General features: G+C 43.2%; 1 pseudogene; it reads left to right on the top strand.

The window, feature by feature from the left end:
- The first annotated feature begins 5,132 nt into the window (after positions 1-5,132).
- On the top strand, positions 5,133-23,656 carry LOC148443420 (uncharacterized; annotated as a pseudogene).
- The last annotated feature ends 1,451 nt before the right edge of the window (positions 23,657-25,107 follow it).

Raw genomic sequence — 25,107 nt, 5'->3', positions numbered from 1 at the left:
GTACACCGGCAAGTTGTTGTTGTGCCGGGATGCCATGAGGTCGATCTCTGGAAGACCCCACTTGTCCACCAGCAGTTGAAAAATGTACGGGCGCAGGGACCATTCCCCCGGATGAACGTCCTGGCGACTGAGAAAGTCCGCCTCCCAATTTAGCACTCCCGGGATGAAGACAGCTGATATAGCCGGAAGATTGCACTCCGCCCATACCAGGATCCGAGACACCTCTACGAGAGCCGCCCGACTTCGGGTTCCTCCTTGCCAGTTTATGTAGGCCACGGTGGTAGCGTTGTCCGACTGGACCTGCACTGGGCGACCCTGGAGAACCCGATGTGCCTGCTGGAGAGCATTGAAAACCGCTCAGAGTTCCAAGATGTTTTTTGGAAGCTCTGCTTCTGTCGGAGTCCACCTGCCCTGGAACAATTGTGGACCCGAAACTGCTCCCCAGCCACGAAGACTGGCGTCCGTTGTCAACAGGACCCAATTCGGTACCCAGAACGGACGTCCCTTGTTGAGATGGGTCACCTGCAACCACCAGGCAAGGGACAGGCGAACCTCCGGGGTGAGCACTATCATCTGGGATTTTAGAGACTGAGGCAGTCCGTTCCATTTGGACAGGATCAGGTGCTGCAGAGGTCTGGAGTGAAACTGGGCATATTCCAACCATGTCGAACACTGACACCATGGAGCCCAGTAACCTCATTGCCGAGTGTAGAGACACCCGGCGGCTGTGCAGACAACTGCGCACCCTCGACTGTAAGGCAGAGATCTTTTCCCCCGTCACAAAGATCCTCTGCTGTCCCGAGTCCAATAAGGCTCCGAGGTGCAGAATCCGCTGAGACGGGATTAGAGTGGACTTCTGCCAGCTTATTAACCAGCCGTACCATTGCAGTAGCGCAATGGTCAGGTCCAAGTGGCGCAGAACGAGCTCCGGAGATCCTGCCACTAATAGAAGATCGTCCAAGTACGGCAACATGCGGACCCCCTGCAGCCGCAGGGAAGCCGCCATGACCGCCATCACCTTGGTGAAAACCCGTGGTGCTGTCGCCAGGCCAAAAGGTAACGCCCGGAACTGAAAGTGGTCGCTGCGGATTGCAAACCTGAGGAACCGCTGATGGCGCAAAAGAATAGGGACATGCAGGTAAGCGTCATGTATGTCCAATGACACCATGTAGTCCCCAGGTTCCAGCGCCAGAATGATGGACCGTAAGGTCTCCATCCAAAGCTTCGGCACCCGCAAAGACTTGTTGAGAGCCTTGAGGTTGAGAATCGGACGATACGACCCATTGGGTTTCTGCACCAAAAAGAGATTGGAATAGAAACCCTGGCCCCTCTGGGAGAATGGAACAGGCACTATAACTCCAGCCTGGAGCATAGTGTGCAAGACCTTCCACAGCTCCGTGGCCTTGATCCGGTCTGATGGTAGACCCGTGGTGAAAAATCGAGCCGGGGGTCTGTGCCGGAATTAGAGGGCATACCCGTGGGAGACCACCTCGAGAACCCAAGTGTTTGTCGTGGTGACCGACCAACACCGGGCGAACTGCAGCAGGTGGCTTCCCACTTTGGGATCCCCCCAAAGGGAGGCCCGGACCGTCAGGCCGCAGGCTTGTCATCTGGCTTAGGGGCCAGACATCTGGTACTCCAGGTCTGCTTCCGGGGCTTGGCCGATTTCTTAGGACCAGCCTGTCGGGGAAAAGACTGTGGTTTGGGCCTGCCCTGGGCCTTATAAGACCGAAAGGATGATGGTCCTGAACCAGAAGGGACAGCGGCTGACGGGAGACATGCCGATTTGGCTGCTGCCAGTGTGGCTACAATCTTGTCCAGATCTGGACCGAAGAGAACTTCTCCGTTAAAGGGTAATGCCTCCAAACCCTTTTTGGAATCAGCGTCCGCCTTCTAGGATCGTAACCACAAGGTGCGACGAGCAGCCACCGCTGCTGACGAAATTCGAGACGCCAGGGTACTAATGTCTAAAGCCGCCTCGTTGAAATAAGTGGCCGAATCACGGAGATTACCAATCAACTGCGCCTGCTCAGCTGGACAGTCGGAATCGAAGGACGCCTCCAACGTATCCGCCCAGCGCTCCATAGCTCTGTCAACCCAGCAAATGGCCATAGCCGGCCGCGCTGCCCCCCCCGCAAGTTAATAAGCTGACTTCAGGCAGATCTCCACCTTGCGGTCCGTAGCATCCTTAAGGGAGGACATGGATGGCATTGGTAATGTGGCACTACGGACAAGACGTGTCACATGAGAATCCACCTGTGGAGGGGATTCCCACTTAGCAAAATAATTATCCGCGAATGGATAAGCCACCGCCAGATGCCTCTGCGGCTGGTATCGCTTGCCAGGCTGTTTCCACGCCTCCTCTAAATGATCCACCAACTGACCCGAAAGAGGAAAGACTGTGGCGTCACCCTTCACATCCTTAAAAAAGGCATACTTGGATTTAACCGCTGGGGGAACTTCGTCCTCAATCACCAAGGCTGTGCGGACTGCCTGAATAAGTCCAGGAATATACACCTTGGTCCTAGTGTCCGCTTCCTTAGTACGGAAAGGTTCGTGATCGGAAAGATCCAGAATCTCCCCGTCATCGTCCCTTCGTCATCCTCATAAGGAGCCGACAGAGATGCCACCGGCCGTTTATGTGGCCGCATCACAGACTCCCCTTGCAACACATCCGACAAGTGCTGTACAGAACTCGTCAGGGAGTTAACCCACGCCGGCTCCTGAGAAACCGGGAGAGGGGAAATAGGGAGACTGCGGGGTACCACCAATTGTCTTGGGAAACCCTGCATGGGTGACGACACCACTGACTGCTGGGACAAACCCATCTGCGTAAACGCGGGCTGCGGAGCTAACTGGCCCACTAAGGTTGTAAGCGCCTGAGCAAAACAAGCCCAGGGCGGCTCCTGTACCGGTGCTGTAACCGTAATAGGCCGCGCCAACGACAAACACTGCCGGCATAGGCCCTCCGCGCCACCCTCCCCCTCCGCTAAAGGTACTTTACACGTAGTACACTGCAGCCGGAGAGGAAAGTCACTTTCAGACATGATGGTAGAAAGTATGTGACCCCTCTCACAAATTTTTTTAAAAAATGGCGAGAGTCCACCCTGCAGCACCGCACCGCAAGGGCTTTAGCAGAAAGAACAGGGACAGTAATAAGGCTGACAGTCAGAAAGGAAAGTAGAGGCAGCAGCGCTAGCACAGTCACATACAATGCAAAGAAACTCAATTCCTGCGCTAACAGCGCTGATAAATCAACTACACAGACACAGAGTCTGGTAGGACACAGCGCTACATACACAGACCTGACCACAGCAGAGGAGAGGTATGCGGGGGGACCCAGACCACGATGCCTCCGTCCAGACTTCCAGCAGCGTTCACCATGCGTTCTTGGAAGATGGCCACCGAGGAGCAGAGAGGAAGCTCGCCTGGGGGAGGAGCGCTGCCACAGGGCCAGTCGGCGTGTTGCAGAGAGGGCTGTGTGCAGCGGGGGAGGCGCCGGCTGTGAGACAGGGAAGGCGTGCTCCCCTGGCATGCATTTAACCCCTGGGAAGCCGCAGCGCTACCGCTCTGCCGCGGTCCTGCTGTCCCAGAGGGGTAGTGGAAGTGCAGGTTAGTACCTGGCTCCACGCTGCAGCCAGTCCCCAGGGAGCCCCCTGTTTGCAGACTTCTGGACCATGTATCAGCGGGGACCCACCGCGGGACCCCGCTGCTTACCTTGCTGCCCCCCTTGAGTCTGGCCATGGTCCGAAACATCTGGGGTCACCGCTAACTGTGACCCCAGATGCTTACCAGCATCCCCGGATCAGTACCGGCGTTCTGGTACCGGCGGGGGTGTAGGGAAGACAGCATGGACGTCAAAACTGACTGTACATGCTGTACTTCCAGATGTGCAGCCATAGCTGCAAAACAAAAACTTCAGGGGCTCTTCATGGCCCCCCTCTAACAGGTGCCTCCGACTCCGGCCGGGCACCGAACTAAACTGAGATGCCTTGGCTCGGGGGCGGGGTATAGGAGGGGGACCCTAGTGCATCCTGGGAGGCTGAAAGCTTAACTCTATGGTGCCCGATGACTGACGTCACACCTATACCCCAAGGTATCCTGTGGATACCCTATGGACCCTGAAGTAGAAAGTGGAGGTATTGCTGTAATAAAACTTATACAGTATGTTCTTTACAACAAATAGACAGTCCAAGAATTTTTATTCAACAGATGACACAAAATACTGTAGGTGGTTGCAGCATCTTATTGCTAGGAATAGAGTCCCAAAATTCATAAGTCAGCTCCATGTAGTTTTTTTATGCCATTACGAGAGTGCCATGTGAGCTAGCCATGTTGAGCGCAATAAAAAATTACTTACAATGTAAGCTGTATGGATAGATCCATGCGAAGAACTGTACATCCTATTTAGGTACATTAGGTTTTATTAAGAGTCACTGGGAAAAATTTACTAAGCGGCGGTTTGACTGCGGCTTCTATTCTATTCTAAACCCTGGGGGTTTGGTGGCAGTTTTGCAGCAGTTTCTAAATGACAGCCCTGTTCTATTCTATTCTAAAATGTGTTTTGACTGTGGTTTGGCGGCGGTTTTGCTTGCTGCAGATTTACTAAGGCCAAAACAGCTGCAAAACTGCCATCAAACTGCCGCTTAGTAAATTTTGCCCAATGACTGTACAGTACTAGCGAAAGACTTGATTCTGTACTTTTACTGTACCATATTACTGTTCTAAAACTGTACTTTTTTATGTTTCACAGAGCAACTGAGATGGCTGGTCCTTCGGCTGCGGGAGGAGGTCATTCTAATTTTTGATTTGATTTTATATTATATTTAATTTCCTAATTTTTTTTGATTTTGCATTAAAGTTTTATTGTTTTGAAACTGTCTTGCGTATTTTTTTCATTAGTATTAATGCAGTACTTGCATGAAGTTTATATTTATAAATATACTATAATATAAATATATACTATACACTAAATATATTTATTGTGTGCGTACATGTGTGCATGTAGGGATGCAGTAAATAGACCGGTGGACGAGATACCGCCAGTCTCAACTGCTGAAGCCCGGCATGGGACTTAAGATAGGCGTAGAAATAACGAAAAGAATACCGAATGCCAAAGGACACCAGCCCGAATGAGGTAATTCCAGGGTGCCCTTAGAAATAGCCGCGAGGGGGGGAGGTTAAGGGTTAGAGTTGGAAACCCCCGGGGGGTAGGTTAGGGTTATGCACCCCTGTGAGGGTTAGGTTTAGGATTACAGTAGGTTAAGACACTTCCGGGGGGGGGAGGCTAGGGTTAGACAATAAAGGGGGATGTTAGGGTTAGACACCGCTAAGGGAGGGTTAGGCGGGGAGAGGGGTAGGGATAGGGTACTTACCTTCTTCCTGCCGGCGTACTTCACACCCATTCCATGTGTGCATGTATGTTTTAATAAACTTTAACTTTTTATTGTGTGTGTCTTATGTTAATTTTAATATTTATTTTGCTGTGGAACTACAGGTACCAGCGGTCCCGTACTGTCCTGCATGCTGGTACTTGTGGTTCGCCAAGTACTAGCATTTGGGGGGAAGCTTGCTGGGACCTGTAGTTCCAAAGCAAGACAATATTTGTAACTTAAAAAAAGAATAATATATATAATAAAAATGAAAAATAAAAAAAAATAGTCCCATTCCAGTTCTCAAACCTGGGATACCCTCTCTTCAGTTTCTAATCCTAGGACCACTCTGTGACTCAGACCCCACTATTAGTTTCTAAGATATGCATTTATTACAGTTTCTGTCTGGGACAATGCACAGTCAGTTTGTAATATAGAGACACATCTTTCTGGGTTGACTTCTAGTTCAGTGATGGTTCTATGCACCACTGTTAAGACAACACTACAATTTACTAAAACATGCCATCACGTATTCTGCAGTGCTGCGGCGACCAGCACATTAGTTGTCCTAGCAGATGGTGTCATTGGTAATGGTCACCATTCTTTGCCATTTCAGGACACAAGGGCAAACCTTGAGCTGACTGCTTAAATGGCTAACAAAGCATATTTTATTATGGTAATGAAAGGCTCTTACTTGCTTTGGAGGAAGGGACCTGATGCACTGTGCGTGACTCCTGACCGGCTCCACTTGGCTTGCACTGTACTATCAGTCTCCATACGCCACAGCATAGCGTGACTAGCAGGGCGCAACATGGCATATGGAGCGGCTCCATTGGGCATGCACCAGAGATCCCACGTGCAACCTTCGGAACTGGCTGCCACCACAGTGCCGCAAGTGTGCGGATTAAAACGCAGAGTCAGTTTATAATACAGAGACCCCATTTTTAAACAGACCAACTACTAGTTTCTAAAGTCATGAAATCACTATAGTCTGGGATGCAGTGTGTGACTCCTGACCCACTGGGCATGCGCAGTACTATGAGACTCTAAACGCCATAGCGCAACTAGCAGGGAGCTACTTAGGTACTGTATTGGAGTGCCCTACACCACTTTCTTGAGCACACAGAGACATAAAGTAGCATAAAAATGCCAGGTGGTGGGAAGTTGTGGATAATGTTTTGAGTTCAGTAAGGGTTGGATAACAACGAACTTCAATAGCTTGGCCTTTATGCAATTCTGGTAATGCATCTTTTTGCTCAACACAGATATCTGTATAAATGACAGAAGTCACACACCACCAAGTGATGTCTTTTTAATCCTGTAGCAAAGATTTAAAAATATATATATATATTCCAAGTCCTGAACCCGCAGGACAAGCACTGTAGCAAGGAGATCACCTAACCGTTAGCCCACAAACCTGCCATATCAAGAGCTGCACCTGTCGTGTATGTGATAGGACATCTGCAAATTACAGCAGGCACTGTGTACAATGTCAATAGCGGGCTCATCCTTGTGCACTCCACCCACCCGCTGCTGTTTTTAATTATAACAAAATGTGTCTTCCTTACAAAATATTATACTAGTACATACAGTATATACACAGTACCCCACCATTAGAGAATAATTGAGAGGGGGACAGTGAACCAAACATGAAAAAAGAAATCTGCTCCCCCAATAAAGAGGTATTATTTCTGCAGGCAAATGGAACATGAAGCATATCCACAGCAACAGAAGATGATTCAGAACAAAACCAAATAAACATTGCAGAGAGATGAACATACCTAGGATCAGGAGAAATAAGCAAAGAAAATTCTAAGAGCAATGTATGCAAATGTTAGGACCTTAGGAAATAAAATCCCTGAACTAATTGCAATAATGACAAGGGATGAACTGGATATTGTGGCTATTACGGAGTCATGGTGCAATGAAAATAATGACTTGGACATAGCTATACCAGGACATACTTTATTTAGGAAGGACAGAATGGGAAGAATAGGCGGAGGAGTAGCAATATTTGTCAAGGAAAGCATAAATACTACGTTAATACATAGTATTGAAGAAAAAAACGAGTCCCTTTGGGTGACTATAGAAACAGGGGAGAAAGTAATTCTTCGTATTGGGGTGATTTACAGACCACCAGGTCAGGAAGAGGAACTGGACAATAAACTACTGCAGGACATCACTAAAAAGGCATTAAAAGGAGAGATTATAATCATGGGAGATTTTAATCTACCCGATATAAACTGGGAGGTGTCTGTGGTAAGTTCCACGTGAAGTAGGGACATCCTGAATTCATTGCACGGAGCCTCCCTAAAGCAATTGGTGAGGGAGCCCACTCGGAAAGATGCAATATTAGACTTAATACTTACAAATGGAGACAGAATATCTGATGTAAAAGTGGGTGAAAACCTGGGATACAGTAATCATCAAGCAGTATGGTTCAGAATAAAGATAGATACTGACTCACACCATACAAAAACAAAGGTGTTAGATTTTAGGAAGGCTAATTTTGCAGGAATGGGAAGATGTTTAAGCAAATCTTTGGCAGAGTGGAGGAACTTGAAAGGAGTGCAGGAAAGGTGGGAAAATGTAAAAAGTGCAATATGAAAGACAACAGATCTTTATATCAAAATGGTTAGGAAACCCACAAAGAAAAGGAAGCCAGTGTGGTTTGGGAAAGAGGTAGCAAGTATTGTGAATGCAAAAAGGATGGCCTTTAGGAAATACAAGCAGACGCAAAATAATGAGGACAAAGAGGAGTATCTTGTAAAACAGAAGGAGGCTAAGAAAGTAATCAGATGTGCAAAGGCAAAAGCTGAGGAGAAAATGGCACATACAATATAGACAAAGAAAAAGTGTTCCAATAAGGGCACTCACGGACTATCAGTTATAGAAACATATTGTTATGACTTCTCATAACTGGTGACCCAATGCAATGAACCTAAAAGTTAACTTTTATTGAATTTATTAAAATTGTAGCGAAATATAAAGTGCCAAGTGTTAAAGTGCTTATAATGTGAAACAAACCTAACATATATATAGAAATAAAATGTCGTGTCCACTCTCAGTCTAATTAGTATTCCTAATGGATAGTTTAATAACTTCACCAATCAAGACTCCGTCACAATGTGAATGCTCAAACCCCAATGTGTAGTAAAATAATTGGGGTATTATAATTATCAATAATGATCAATTATAGTGTAGATTATTGGTCTGAAGTATAGTCGTTTCTTCACTAAATGTGATTTATAAATCCTTCAATCACATTAGTATCAGATCACGTGACACATTATATTACGTGTCTCAATATATATCACTTCATGCCAAAATTATTCATACATGGATAATCACACAATTATCAAGTGGTGTGATAATATTCAAATATGCGGGCTTTATACTAAAGTGAATTGCGTATAAGTTCAGTCTCAGGTTAATATCATTATAGTTAATAACCACGATCCCCATGTGACCTAATTATGCCGACATGGATTAACATGTAATTCACCAAGATACCAACGAACTCTCTATTAGGACTTATATACCACTATAATAGTGGCAATACTGTGCACTATAGAATAATTGCACCCACTGTTTAAAGTAGAACTACCTCTATACAGACAGTATCCATGTATCCAATAGTTTGATATTGCCACACCATTGTATCATTTGGTAAACATAATTGTTGTTACATAGTGTGTGAGGGTATGGTAATGATACAGGTTAATATATAACTCTGCCGCTGGCGAGATCCGCTATTGCTTAAAACTCCATATTGACGGCATCATAAATTTATAATTAACTGATAGCGCTACCCTTCAGCAGTATACTGTCCATAGGAGGCACATGGATGGACTTATATTAACATGGATTTGTAAACGCGCTGTATGTGCGTTGCTCCTGACCAATATAGAGGCTTAATGATCTCCAAAGTCTGATCTAAGCCTAGCATTCACAACATCTTGTATCATTTTATTATTGGCAATATTGCCCAGCGGTGTAATGTATACGGAGGACATGAGGTGGACAAACAACAATTAAAACCACCGGACACGCGGGTCCACGTGTGCGGTGCTCCTGACGTACGTTTCGCTAACGCTTGATCCTATGATGAAGCGTTAGCGAAACGTACGTCAGGAGCACCGCACACGTGGACCCGCGTGTCCGGTGGTTTTAATTGTTGTTTGTCCACCTCATGTCCTCCGTATACATTACACCGCTGGGCAATATTGCCAATAATAAAATGATTCAAGATGTTGTGAATGCTAGGCTTAGATCAGACTTTGAAGATCATTAAGCCTCTATATTGGTCAGGAGCAACGCACATACAGCGCGTTTACAAATCCATGTTAATATAAGTCCATCCATGTGCCTCCTATGGACAGTATACTGCTGAAGGGTAGCGCTATCAGTTAATTATAAATTTATGATGCCGTCAATATGGAGTTTTAAGCAATAGCGGATCTCGCCAGCGGCAGAGTTATATATTAACCTGTATCATTACCATACCCTCACACAATATGTAACAACAATTATGTTTACCAAATGATACAATGGTGTGGCAATATCAAACTATTGGATACATGGATACTGTCTGTATAGAGGTAGTTCTACTTTAAACAGTGGGTGCAATTATTCTATAGTGCACAGTATTGCCACTATTATAGTGGTATATAAGTCCTAATAGAGAGTTCGTTGGTATCTTGGTGAATTACATGTTAATCCATGTCGGCATAATTAGGTCACATGGGGATCGTGGTTATTAACTATAATGATATTAACCTGAGACTGAACTTATACGCAATTCACTTTAGTATAAAGCCCGCATATTTGAATATTATCACACCACTTGATAATTGTGTGATTATCCATGTATGAATAATTTTGGCATGAAGTGATATATATTGAGACACGTAATATAATGTGTCACGTGATCTGATACTAATGTGATTGAAGGATTTATAAATCACATTTAGTGAAGAAACGACTATACTTCAGACCAATAATCTACACTATAATTGATCATTATTGATAATTATAATACCCCAATTATTTTACTACACATTGGGGTTTGAGCATTCACATTGTGACGGAGTCTTGATTGGTGAAGTTATTAAACTATCCATTAGGAATACTAATTAGACTGAGAGTGGACACGACATTTTATTTCTATATATATGTTAGGTTTGTTTCACATTATAAGCACTTTAACACTTGGCACTTTATATTTCGCTACAATTTTAATAAATTCAATAAAAGTAAATTTTTAGGTTCATTGCATTGGGTCACCAGTTATGAGAAGTCATAACAATATGTTTCTATAACTGATAGTCCGTGAGTGCCCCTATTGGAACACTTTTTCTTTGTCTATATTGTATGTATCCTTTTGTTCCTGGGTGCACCCCCCTTCATACTATAATTAACTGTACTCATATAAATATGATATAGGGGAAGGACATCATAATATTAAGTAGGTCAGTGCGGACAACTCCTTAGCTTTGCAGAGAAAATGGCACAGTCAGTGGGTAAAGGGGGCAATTTTTTTTTAAGTATATAAGTGAAAGGAGAAAAACAAAAGGTGGAATAAAAAGACTAAAGATAGAAAGAGAGTTTTGTTGAGGGAGACAATGTAATAGCTGATCATCTTAATAATTATTTTTGTTTAGTATTCACTACTGAGAGAGAGGGCAAGGGGCCACAGTAAAGTTGCAGGTGTGATCAGAAACATGAGGTAGGAACAAGCACATTTACAGAGGAGAAGATCCTATCAGAACTCTCAAAAGTGAAAGTCGATAAATCAATGGGGCCAGATGGGATACATCCAAGGATACTAAAAGAGCTTAAAGGGGTGCTGGTAACACCAATAACAGAATTATTCAACCAGTCACTAGCTACTGGAGTAATTCCAGAGGACTGGAAAAAAGCAAATGTTGTCCTACTGCACAAAAGTGGAAGCAAGGAAGAGGCAAGCAACTACCGACCAGTGAGCCTTACATCATTAATAGGGAAATTGATGGAAACACTCTTAAAAAAAAGAGTTGTAGATTATCTCAATTCCAACAATTTGCAGGATCCCAAATAGCATGGATTTACTGGGGGGGAGATCATGTGAAACAAATCTTATTAACTTTTTTGACTGGGTGACTAAGGAAATAGATAAATGGGGGGCCATAGATATAGCTTATCTAGACTTTAGTAAGGCTTTTGACACTGTTCCACATCGCAGACTGTTAAATAAACTGGAAAGCATGGGATTGGATACAAAGATAGTTGAATGGATAAGATCATGGCTGCAGGATAGGAAACAGAGAGTTGTAGTAAAAGGAGTGCAGTCTCAAGAGGGAAATGTTACCAGTGGAGTACCTCAGGGATCTGTACTTGGACTAGTGCTTTTTAATATCTTTATTTGTGACATTGCATATGGTATTGAAGGGAAACTATGCCTTTTTTCAGATGACACAAAGGTATGCAACAGGGTAGACACACCAGGAGGGGCAAAACAAATGATTGATGATCTTGGTAGACTAGAGGAATGTCAAGAACATGGCAACTACAGTTTAATGCCAAAAAATGCAAGATCATGCACTTGGGTCTCAAAAATCCAAGGGCAAAATATAGTATTAATGGCACTATATTGGAAAGTACTGAAGAGGAAAGGGATCTAGGAATCACTATTTCAGGTGACTTAAAGGCAAGCAAACATTGTAACAAAGCAATGAGGAAGGCAAGTCAGATGCTTGATTGTATAGGGAGAGGAATCAGTAGCAGAAAGAAAGAAGTGATAATACCACTGTATAGGTCATTGGTACGTCCTCATCTCGAATACTGTGTTCAATTCTGGAGGCCATATCTCCAGAAGAATATTAGTACATTAGAGAATGTACAAAGGGCAACTAAAATGGTACAAGGTCTACACCACAAAACCTACCAGGAAAGAATAAAAGATCTTAATATTTATAGTTTGGAGCAGAGAAGGGAAAGGGGGGACATGATAGAAATATTCAAATATAGAAAGGGTTTTAACAAGGTAAAGGAAGGAGACATTCTTCAAAGAAAGAGAAGTGTTAGAACAAGAGGACATGTTCTAATACTGGAGGGTGGTAGGTTCAGGGGAAATTTGAGGAAAAATTACTTTACAGAAAGGGTAGTGGACAGGTGGAATAGCCTCTCATCAGAGGTGGTAGAGGCTAAGACAGTAGAACAATTTAAAAATGCGTGGGATAGACATAAGGATATCCTTCAAAAGAAGTAAGTATCAATAAGGATTGAGGTAATAATATGTTTATGGGCCAAGTGGTTCTTAGCGGCTATCAAATTCTATGTTTCTATGTTTCTATCCAATCTCATTGAAAGCTGTGTGTGCATCTCATTAATGTATAGTATTGGCTATACCATCATAAGAACACGGCAAGAACACTACTGTACAGTTAAGTACAGTATGTGTACTGATTTGCGTCCCATTCTTAGAGCTTATGTGATATTAAAAAGATTGGTTGTGCGAACATGCAATATGCAAATACACTGCATGAATGTGATATCCATCCAATTTAACAGTATGGTATTCAGTACAAATTACATCAGTGGAGCACTCGCCACCCAACGATTAAGCGGTGTATTACATGCTGTAGCGTATCTTTCATTGAAGAATACCATGGTACGCCAAAATACAGCAATCACCTAACATTCCATGATGCGACACAGAGGCCTAAATGGTGCGCTATGAGCAACAAACTATCTGGGCCCATCTGTAGGTAAGGTCAGATGTCGTCATTGTCATCCCCATCATTGTGTGCATCCTCCTCTTCTTCACATAATATTAATTCGTCCCCGCTAGAAACCACCATTACAGATGCTTCTGTATTATTTTTACTTAATTGCTGGTAAAGGACTTCCTCAAGGAATTTATAATTCATGTTGATGAACATCATCTTTTCCACATTTGGGGAAGTAATCTCCTATGCTGATCACTGACAAGGTTCCGAGCTGTGCTGAAAACTCTTTCAGAGTACACACTGGAGGGTGGGCAACTTAAGTACAGCAAAGCCAGTTTGTGTAAGGGACTCCAAATTGACACTTTTTACTGCCAGTAGTGAAACGGACTATCTGACATATAGGAAATAACTGATGAGTGTAAGCGCTCCCTAAAAACTTGATGTTACAGAAAAGCTGCTTCCAAAAAATGAAGGATGTGCAGATACTTCAACAGATATATTAAAAAGGGATAATCGGCTGAGCTTTTCAATAACAAATAGAAAATTTAATTCATATAAAAATTGATCACAATGTAATAAAATCATATAAACATTTAAAACAATTAAACTCTTCAACAAATGTAGAAAATTTTCCACATGAATAATGTATAATTCAATGCAATACAGTCAATATTATAATACCTATATATATATTGATTCTATTATAATAAAAATTCAATTAAGCAACATAACTGATGTAGTTCTTGTCTATTTTAATAGACATTGTAGAACAGCTGTGCTTGTGGCAGTATGTGGTAAGTGAACAGCAGCTGGAGGCTTGTGTTTTTATGCAGGCATATATTATAAAATTGTCTATATATGTGGGAGTGAGCTCACACGTTTGTAGTATGGGATTGCAGCATCTGTGAGATATCCTGATGAGTATACCATTGAGGTGCAAGAAAATATTACTATGCACACTTCTGTGCTGGTACCATGTGACAAATGATTCTCTTCTAATGTATAATCAGCACAGGGAATAGTCTGGTAAATCACCACATGGAGTGTAGCAGGGTCCCGTAGCAGGATATCCCGTAAGCGAACTCACCAATCCACCAGTGTGTATGTTTTGACTGATGGGAGCGCTGTATGGCTCTACCTAAATCTGTGAGGCAGTGGTTGGGAGTGCTGGGCAGCTCTGCCTGGATCCTTAGGACACCCGATGTAAATGCGGTGTCAGCTGGGACTGCGGGGGTTACTTGGTTGGAAGCTGTAATAAGGTCTTAGCGTGGAGGTCTCCTGTGTCTGGTATATGGATCAAGTAGCAACAAGAAGGAAGGGGGGAGGGCTCCTCCAGAGGGTATATGCCCGCTTTGTGGTCTGCAGAGTCTCCTTGTGCTGTAATGGGATTAACTCTGCCGTGGTGCTGGAAACTCAAAGCGTTTCTGTGTCATTAGGCACCTTTGTCAGGAGCAAATTTTCATACGCTGGTCAGTATTTTTATGAGGTGATGAATGATTTGCATAATTAAGACCATTTTCAGCTGTGAACAAAAACTGAGACTGAGAAAAAAATAATTCCTTTTGGAATGCTCTGTTTTGTAAGAGATTAGGAAACATTGTTTCTGTCTTAGATATTTGTAAAAATATAACAATCATTCTGCTTTTTGTAACGTTGACTCTATCATTGATACATCTATTTCTACTAATAATTTCAATATTATAACTGTATAAATGTGTACATATGAAAGGCTGCATACACATAGTTAAAATATTTTTTCCCTCATAATACAATGATCTTTAAATGCAACATTAATACCACACATTTAAGTTCTAGGACTACAGGATATTATACAACTTTATATATAAATCATGGTAATATTATTACTAAATTATAATATGAATCTGTAAATATTTTCTTTATTGCTATATGTTACGCTTGAATGAAAGCGTAACTCATATCACTCTGATAATGAGAGGATTTGTAAATATATAAAGCCACAGGTTGGTTTCTGTCTGAGAGATATAGGAAGAGATTGGTCTATGAATATTCTGGATAGTAATATCATTGATAATTAGAATGTTTGAGAGGTCCCAATATCCGGGAAAGAAAAGACACTTTCTAAATAAATCAATGATATGACTATATTAAAGAGATGCTCAATATCAGCTATATTGATGAGTATATTGTTAACAAAACATGCACACATATACCCACATGTACACATATACACATATGCACATTATTAAAATTACCCCCCAAAAAAATTATTTCTATCCATCCATTGTGCATATTGCTATATATACCTAATAGAGTGGTTGATGCACTTGCATCTTTTCTCAGGATCAAGGTGTGGACAAGAAGGATCCTATGATAACCCACAGGGAACTGTGGTAATTAGCTCGCAGCTAAATGTCAAAATCTACCTCTTCCATTTCATTTAGACCCTCGGGATGTAAGGTGCGTATTTTGTGAAACCAATATGTCTCTTGGAGGCAGAGAAGAGAAAATCTGTCTCCTCCTCTGGCGGTATGAGGGATCTGTTCTATACCTATTGCATGTATACATTTAAATTCTCCATTGTGTTCGTCCATACAATGTCTTGATACTGAGTGTTCTGTTTTCTTGTTAACAACGTTCCTTCTATGTTCAAGTAATCTTTCTCTTAACCTGTGAGTGGTGCGTCCGATATATTGCACACCACAATCGCATTGTAGGAAATAGATTAGATAGATAGAGTTGCAGTCAATAAAGGATTTGATTGGAAAAGATTCTTGAGTGACCGATGATGTATATTGTGTGACCCTATGTACAATGAATTGACATGTGATGTATCTATTTGAACCACATTTGAAACAACCTGAAATTTATGTGGGTAGCCAAGTTTTCTGATTTGTTGTGTCCAACTTAGTTGGCTTGAAAAATGATGGTGCCAAAAATTACCCCGATTTTTTGCCTTTTTAAATATCACTCTTGTACCTGAGGTGATATCTTGTTTTAATAGTGAATCCATCAGTAATTTCTATGTAGACAACGTAATTGTCCCACGGGTATATTTTGTAACCACTTCCTGTGGTGATTGCCTTTGAAATGGATGAAATTGTGAGTATCTGTTTCATTTTGAAAGGTGCAGGTTGATATTTCATTATTTTCTAAAGAGAGGGTAATATCTAGAAAACTAGAGTGTGTACTAAGGATACTGGAGAAGGTCAAATTGAAGGGATTGGAGTTTAAAAATTGGATGAATAATTCTACAGACTCCTCATCTCCATCCCACATGAAAAAAAGGTCAATTATATATCGCCCGTATAGGACCAGGTTTGCTCCGAAGCTGCCCCACCAAATGAGACTCTCCTCACACAATATAACTCATATAGAGATTGGCAAAGTTCGGGGCAAACCTGGTCCCCATGGCTGTACCGCATGTCTGTAAGTAATGTTGGTTATTATAAATGAAAAAATTGTGAGTATGAAATGAATTCTGTCTATTATAAATGTTTTAAGATTCAAACTGATGTTTGGATCTGTTTCAAGAAAATGTTTAGTAGCTTTGATGCCTAGGTGATGTGGAATATTAGTATATAGTGCCTGTACATCACAGGTGAGAAATTTGTATGTGGGTAACCAAGGTATGGACCGTATCATATCTATAAAATGTGTAATGTTCCTAATATGTGATCTGAGGGAACTGGCTAAAGTTTGAAGGTGTGAATCAACAAAAAAGGATAAATTGGCAGTTAATAATGCTATGCCCGATATGATAGTTCATCCTGGGGGGTTGGTAGTGGATTTATGCACTTTGGGGAGATGGTAGTATGTGGTGATCACTGGGTAGGGGGGACTGTCTGACATGCCTATTTGGATGCTATCTCATAACTAATCATCCACCATTCTCCACCATTGTAGGCAATTCTTTCAGACCCAACCAGGTGTCATGTCGCTGAATGTCGCATGGTTTCTGAATGTCAAAAATGTCCTGAAATCTTTTGGGCCACCAAGAGCATCTCCTGCATGCCCCTGTCATTTTTAAAAAAATGTTGTACCACCAAATTCATTGTGTGAGCAAAACATGGGATGTGTTCGATTTCGTGCACATGTAATGCTTGCACATTGTCAGAAATCACACATCCCGAGGAGAGTCCAAGTGGGGTAAGCCATTTTGCAATGATTTTCCTGAGTTTTTCTAAGAGGTTCTCAGTGGTATGCCTCTTAGTGAAACCGATGATACACAGAGTAGCCTGCTTCTGAATGAACTGGCATTTGTTAGATGCTGCTGCTGCTGTTTGGACTGTTGGAGGAAATACACCTACCCAGTGGGCTGTCACAGTCATGTAATCTTTAGTTTGCCCTGTCCCAATTGTGGACAGTGGGCACAATGGGATTTTGGAGGACATTAATAAGGTTTTTTTAATGTCCTTGTACAAATTGGGAATTGCTATTCTAGAGAAGTGGAATCTAGAAGGGACATGGTAGCAGGGGCACAGGACCTCAAATGACTAAAACCCACTGCATTAATGGCAGATACTAGATGCATATCTAATACCAGCATAGCAGTTATGGTGTCAGTAATCCGCTGTGCAACTGGGTGTCTGCTGTCATACTTGCTCCCCAATGCAAAGGATTGTATGACAGTTAATTGTTTGCATAAACTAAAAGTAGCCTTCTTCCTGGTCCTCTTTTGGGATGAAAATCTACTCACAGCAACAGCAGCAACAGCAGGTGTAGCATTCAAGGATCCTTCAGAGGAACCACGGATAAGAGAGGAGTCAGTCATTCTTATGAAATTAGATGCAGGACTACTTCCGATCACCAATGATGATGCAGGTGTTGGTGGTGGAGATTGCAGGCACTTGGATCCAGATAAAAGGGAGTAGCTAGGTGATACTGGACTGATTGTTGTTAGGTTTTTTGTAGCTAAAGTTTCTGAATTGTAAATACCATTTTCAATTTGATGAATGCGCTACAAGTGACATAACAGGGAGGAGGTTCCTAGATGGTTAAGGTCCTTACCTCTACTCACAGTTACTCGGCAATGGTTACAAATGGCTTGGCAAAGGTTGTCCGGATTTGGGTGGAAATAATTACACACAGGCATGGCAACAATGGGATTTTTCCCACCATGTGCAACAACTGTTGCCTTATTTACAGTTTTTACACAAACATCCTCAGCATCCACATCCTCATCATCTTTGTTGTTATTGCCAACTACATAAATATCCTCCTCACCCTCCTGGTGCAATTCCACAGAAGCATCCTCAATTTCTACGTCAGCATGTTGAATTGTGCTGCTCATCCCCACATATGCAGAGGACACACAAATGGTGGAAGGATGATCCTCTTCAAGTACAGTATTAGAAAGGTCAGGCTCACACAGGGCAATGGCAGACACACTTGAACTCTCCTCAGGGATCTGTGACTTTTTGGAGCACACAGTTGATTCCGGTGTCTTACTCGTCTTGACAATTCTAATTTTTTTCGTACCTCCCCTACAAGCAGAAGGGCTTAAATCATTACAACTAGAACCACAGTCATAAATAAAGGCCAAGTCCTTATCCTTTCCTTGCCACTTCATGTAGTGAATGGCATATTGGCAATTTTTGTTTCTCTAAAGTTGACTTTAGATATTTTTTTTTAAGGGTAAAAGTTGATTTTACATGGCCTGACTTAAGCCCTGGGGCATTGGCCTTCATAGATGAAGTTGGTGGCCTTGCATCGTCATCATGACTGCTGCTGGCAGCTAAAAGATTGGTATGTGGTTCCTGCTCTCCTGTCATGTGACTGTCCTCCATGGTCTTGCAGCAGTGTCACCAAGCAATTATAGTGCAGCTAAGTTACGGCTAACGCACACAACCACACACAAAAAAAAAAATTAAAACTGGGGAAGAGAACCCTGAACGAGGCAGCAGCCCCTTGATAAACAACACAGGCAGCACCCCTGCGCAGCTACGTTGTTGATAAGAGCAGCTAACACTCACACATAGGGGGAGTGGGGCACACGAGACCCACAGGTGATGGGCACTGATGGGCATGTGCGATCGCTCAGCAGAAAAGGCTGAGACACACTCCCCCTGCTAGATTTTACAGAAGCTTACAGATGGCAATCCCAACTAGAATAACAGAGAGGTTGGGAAGGGTGAAATCCCCCTAATTCCTGTAACCTAAGAACAAATTAAAAGGAGACTATGTTGATGCAGAAACAAATATGTTTACTAGAAACAAGCAAACTGAAGCAACTACGAATAATGGAAGAACAATCTAATATGTTGCTTTGAAACTGGAACATAGTCTTAAACTTCTGTGAACTTGCTGTGACTGTAGAAGATAAGGGTAAAGCTCTTTCTGATCCTTAATTATCTGGAACTGCTGCTGCTTCTTCTGAACCTTGAAAGTAAAGGAGAGGTCAGCTTTAAATAATGACTGACATTAGACCTTAAACCAGCAGACCTAGCAAGGTATAGTGTGGGTTGGGTGGGCTGTTGCTAGGTGGCAATCCTATTCCCTAGAACAAAGAGAGTTTGCAGATCATAGATTCCTGCAAACTAGTGTTTGTTCATCGGGAGGTTTGCCACTTAGCAACAGCTGGTGGGTAGACTACCACACAACTGGTTGTTGCTCAAAGGAATCTATCCTTTGCGTATCAGACAGCCTCCAATAGTGTTTAACGAAGGTATGAGTGGAAGAACAATGAGCAGATTGCATTATGGACTGTAATGGCAAGCCCCTAGCTGCTGCTGAAGGGAGTGACCCTTGAATTGGGAGGTGTTTATCCCTGAACTCCGCATAGCAGAAGCTATCTAGTTTGTGGAAGGCCTGGCTGGATGAAAGGGTTTACAGCAAGTGATAAAGAGGTTAGAAATGTTGTCTCTCAGTGGGGCTGTGAGTGTTAGGTAAATATATAAGCAGTCTACTATGCAAAGATCCAGGTCAGACTGGTCTCTGAGTAGATTGAACTCTACCAGAGGGGTCTGAATGGAACTGATCTTTGTGTGTCCTCTCAAAACAATATGGAACCCAGTGGAGTGGGTGTCATCCAGGGTTCATATGTGTGTAATAAAGAAAGTCTGGCTCCTCTGGCTGTAAAACTGCCAGAGCTAGAAGTAAAGCCAGCTTTCTCGAAAGATTAGAGATGTCATCCATACAAGGAATAGTGGCTAGGAAGTTTAGAAAGGAATTAATGTTCCACATGGTAGAGTATCGTGAACACTGAGGTCTGGATAAAAAAAAATACCTTCAAGCAGTCTAAGTTATAGTTTGTTTTCTGTGAGGCCTAGAATAAGGAGAGTGAGAGCTGAGCCATATGAACATATTGTAGCGGAAGCAAGGCCTGACTCAAACTTAGTAACCAGGAAGTCTAGGGCTAAGTTGGACTTGGAAACAGAGCTCGAGGGCAGAGCCTGAGCAGTTTGGGACCCTTGTGGAGAGGGGTGATCAAGGGGTACCACATTCTGGAGGGTCAGATGGGGTATACTAGAATGAGTTGAGATACCCTGTCCACTCTGATCTTGTAAAGGATCTTAAATAGCATGGCTGGAGGAAAAAAGGCATAAACTAAAGGAAGGTCTGTCCATGGGAAGGAGATCATGTCCATCTGCATGGTCCATTGAGTCCAGATTCTGTAGACAAAGGTTGGAACCTGAGTGTTTGACAGAGTTGCAAACAGGTCCACCTATGGTTGATCAAAGGTCTTCCAATGCTGTGAAAAACATCTGGTTTCAGAGTTGCACAATCCAGTGTGAGTTTTTTGCCTGGATAACAAAATCGGCAAACTTGTTTAGCTCTCCTAGAATGTATATTGCCCACAGGATCAATCCACTACCAAGTTTCATATGTCTATTGCCTCTTGGCAGAGAATGAGGGATTGAGTGCCTCCTATTTGTCAGAAACTGTATAGGAAGTTCTTCAAGTGAGGATAGAAGCCAGAGGGTTTTGGGTGGCTAGAGAACAAGCAGGTGAGTGACAGTACTAGGGGCCTGATTCAGAGCCGTTCGCTATTTGTGGTCGGTCGTTCAAAAACAAGGGGTGGCTATTCAAATGATCCGTTCGCAAATTGCAGTCTGTTCCCACCTCTAAGTCTGAACGAGCGAGCAAAACATACGCTCGTTTATTTGATAAAAACGCCCCCTGGCCGCACGCACCATACGTCATGTCCGCTATTTATTAGATTAATCGAGTACATCGTACAGCGTATGAACTGCTCGCTATTCTTGTGGTTGGTGTTTTCAACCGCTATTTTGCGAGCAGTTCTGAGTTAAAAAAAACCAAGTGACGTGGTCAATGACGCTGCTGTATTAATTATGCACTCCCTTAAAACGCCCGTTTTGGCCTTTAAGCACGCCTGCGTTCGATCTCCACTCCCCGTTTTTAAGCACCTTCCCCTGTTACCACCCACATACGCCTCATTCTGTCACTCAAAATAGCAGGCCCTCGCTATATTGCGTACCAACGATTTTCGGCCGCACTGACTGGTTCGCGCATGCGTACTAAAAACCGTACGCATGCGCAGATGTGCGAACATCGCTCGGAACGAGCGTACTGCCGCTAGCGAGTGGCTCTGAATGAGGGCCTAGGTCTCCATATTGCAGCCAAACCCAGGGTTGACTAGACCTTCCCAGAGGCATGGAGTCTAACTCACTTGGTGGTATACTTGAACACAGGAGATCAGCATGTGAACTGAATACTTGAACACGAGATCATCATATGAACTGAATGCTTGAACACATGAGATCAGCATGTGAACTGAACACAGGAGATCAGCGTGTGAACTGAATCTCATGTTCAAGTATTCAGTTCACATGCTGATCTCCTGTGTTCAAGTATTCAGTTTATATGCTGATCTCCTGTGTTCCAGTATTAAATTCACATGCTAATCTACTGTGTTCAAGTACTTAGTCCATACATTGATCCCCTGTGGTCAAGTATTCAGCTCCCTTGCTGATTCCTTGTGTCCTAGTTATTTAGTTGTAACACTGGCCTCTAGTGTTATAACTTCATTGTCTCTGTGCTGGTTTCCTGTGAATTAACTCTCATAAATATAGTTACTGGTCTTCCTACCACTCCCAGGTACCTGTCCAGAGGGCTGCAACCTGCTCACTTGGTACAGTGAAACCCATATCCCATCTAGAGGGGTCACTGGTTAAGACCACCAAGTGAGTTAAACTCCATGCCTCTGGGAATGTCTAGTCAACCCTGGGTTTGGCTGCAATAGGGAGACCTAGTACTGTTACTCACCTGCTTGTTCCCTAGCCACCCTAATCAATGTATGAACTGAATACTTGAACACAGGAGATCAACGTGTGAACTGAATACTTGAATACAGGAGATCAGTGTATGAAGTTAATACTTGAACACAGGAGATCAGCATGTGAACTGAATACTTGAACACAGGAGATCAGCATGTAAACTGAATACTTGAACACAGGATATCAGCATGTAAACTTACTACTTGAACACAGGAGATCAGCATGTGAACTGAATACTTGAACACAGGGAAATGTAACACAGGAATGCACTGAGAATTGTAAAGGAACCAGTTGCTGACTTGCACTGAGAACACAGGAAAATGCAACACAGGAATGCACTGAGCATTGTAAAGGAACCAGTTGCTGACTTGCACTTAGAATATAGGGAAATGTAACTCAGGAATGCAATGAGAATTGTTAAAGATCCAGCTAAGAGCTAACTAGTAATTAGTATGAAAGAAGACACCAGTAACACAGGGAGGCAGCTGGGGAACTGAACAGCACAATAATAACAACACAAGAGCAGAGCTGATGCAACTAGCACTTGAGAACAGCGAAAAGGCTGAAGCAACACACTGGGGAATTAACATGGAAAAACACTGGTGAGTATCACAGTCACTAGAATAGCAGCTTTCTATTCCTGGAGTCACACTTAAATGCCATTAGGTAGCTGGTCATTGGTTCAGAGGATCAGCTGAGTAACCACAGGACTACCATTGGGAGAGACTAGTCAGGTGATATGGACCAACATGGCTGTTCCCATGCCTGGCACCCCAGAAACCAGGACACATGAACCAAAGCCCTAGCAGACCCTGGGAGAATATTCAGTCACCACGCACCTCCACTCCCAGTGACTGAACACCTAAGCCCAAGGATGCCGGTGCAGAGGTGAGTAGCGGCCAATCCCAGGCCACATTCTGACACTATTCTGTTGAGCTAAGAAACCATGGTCCTGTTGTCTAAGCAGAGCTTGACTGATATCTCCTGGGAATTCAGTGGGATTAGTGCAGAAAGAGCTAACCTGGCAGCACTTTACTCCAACAGATTGATTTGAGATGTTAACTCAAGAGCAGACCACCTTCCCCTTACTGCTGTGTGTTTTGTATATGCTCCCCAGCCTGAAAGAGATGTGTCTGACATGATGACTGTGTCTGGTGGAGGAGGAAGCAGAAGTCTGGAAGAGGGTAAGGGAAGGGCTGTCCAGCTTCAGATCTCTCTGCGAACTATGGGATCTAAGAGGATTTGGTCTTCCAATCCTGACCCTGTCAAAGGAGAGCTGAGAGAAGGATCTGAGAGTGCCTGCATACCAGGGGAGCATGGAGAAAACCTGGATCTAAGGCTCTCATTTTGTCAATAACTTTGGCCAAATCCCTCATCGAGAATTGGTGTTTGAGGGTTTGAGATACGAAGTCTTGAATATCTCTTCACATCTCTGGGGGAACTGCTATTGATAAAGAAGGTGTATCAAGAATCCCAGAAAACTGATTGACTGGAAAGGGGTTAACATGGATTTGTTGATACTTATGGTAAACACTATATTCTGTAGGAGCGACAGTATAAGCTCCCAGTGGAGTAAAAGGGAGTCCTGATCCGAGTGAACCACCATGAGATTGTCCAGGTAGATTATACGGTGGACTCCCATCTGATGGAGGTGTGTAACTACTGCCTTCATGAGGCATGTGAATGTGTAAGGGGCATTGGATAGCCTGAAAACCATTACTGTCCACTAATAGAGGACACCTTTCAAGAGGAGTCTTAAGAGCCTCCTTTGATTTGGATGCACTTGAATAGTGTGAAAGGCATCTTTGAGGTCTATTTTGGTACAAAAATTGTTTTTGGTGAGCAGGAAAGCTACATCCGCTAAGCCTTCCATGTGAAAAGAAGGAGGTTTTATGTGCTGGTTTGGGATTTGACATTTAAAATTGGTCTGTATGAACCATCCTGTTTTTTGGTGGGGAACAGGAGACAGATCCAGGCTCTCCTGGAAGGATCTGTTAACTGTATTTTGCCCTGCTGAAGGGCAAGCTATAGGACCTTATCTAACAAAGGACTGGAGTTCTTTGAGCAGGGATAAACCTGATGTGGAAAATGGAAAAGTGGGAGGGATAAATTTTTTTCCAAAATCCTTAGCAACCACCTGTCTGTGGTGATTTGTCTCCAGGAAACTATTGTTTAGGAAGGTAACTGACTTACCATACCCTCTGCCTTTTTTGGAGGAGTATGCTATGCCAGACCCTGTGCCTCTCAACGTCCGTGTCCAGAAGAAGCCTCCTCTGACAGCTCTGGGGGCTGGTCTCGGTTCAAACTGCTGGCTCCTGCAGAATAACCCGCCTAACAAAAGGGCCACCTGGAAGGCTGGGGACCCTTAAGGTCTGCGAATGACTTACAGGCTTTATAGTAGACTTTCACTTCATCTATGAAGTCAGGGCCAAAAAGGTCAAAATCTGTTAAGTTAGGAACATCTACTGGTCTGGGGGCTAGACTAGTCAGACCTGCACTAGCCAGCCAGCGAGTTCTATGGGAATTGGATATGAAATCAAAAGTATGGACAATTATTAGAGTAGCCCTTCTCATAGCTTTTAAGAGGGTCATCTTGGAAGCTACCAGGGAATCTAGGGAGACCCCTCAAACCACTTCTTTTTCCGCCTTGTCTAAAACAAATCACAGAGGACCAGCCACGTTGGAAACTTTAAGCTGAATTTTAATTAATTTATAGAATCACTCTGGGCCCTATTCCCAATGAGTGATGTAAGGGCCGGATCAATCTCTGGAAATGTCAAGAATGCCAGTATGGTTGTGGAGAACCAT

This window comes from Taudactylus pleione, unplaced genomic scaffold (genome assembly GCF_031769625.1).
Source record: "Taudactylus pleione unplaced genomic scaffold, aTauple2 ptg001274l, whole genome shotgun sequence".
NCBI classification, from domain to species: domain Eukaryota; kingdom Metazoa; phylum Chordata; class Amphibia; order Anura; family Myobatrachidae; genus Taudactylus; species Taudactylus pleione.
This window is presented reverse-complemented; position numbering and strand designations above follow the sequence as displayed.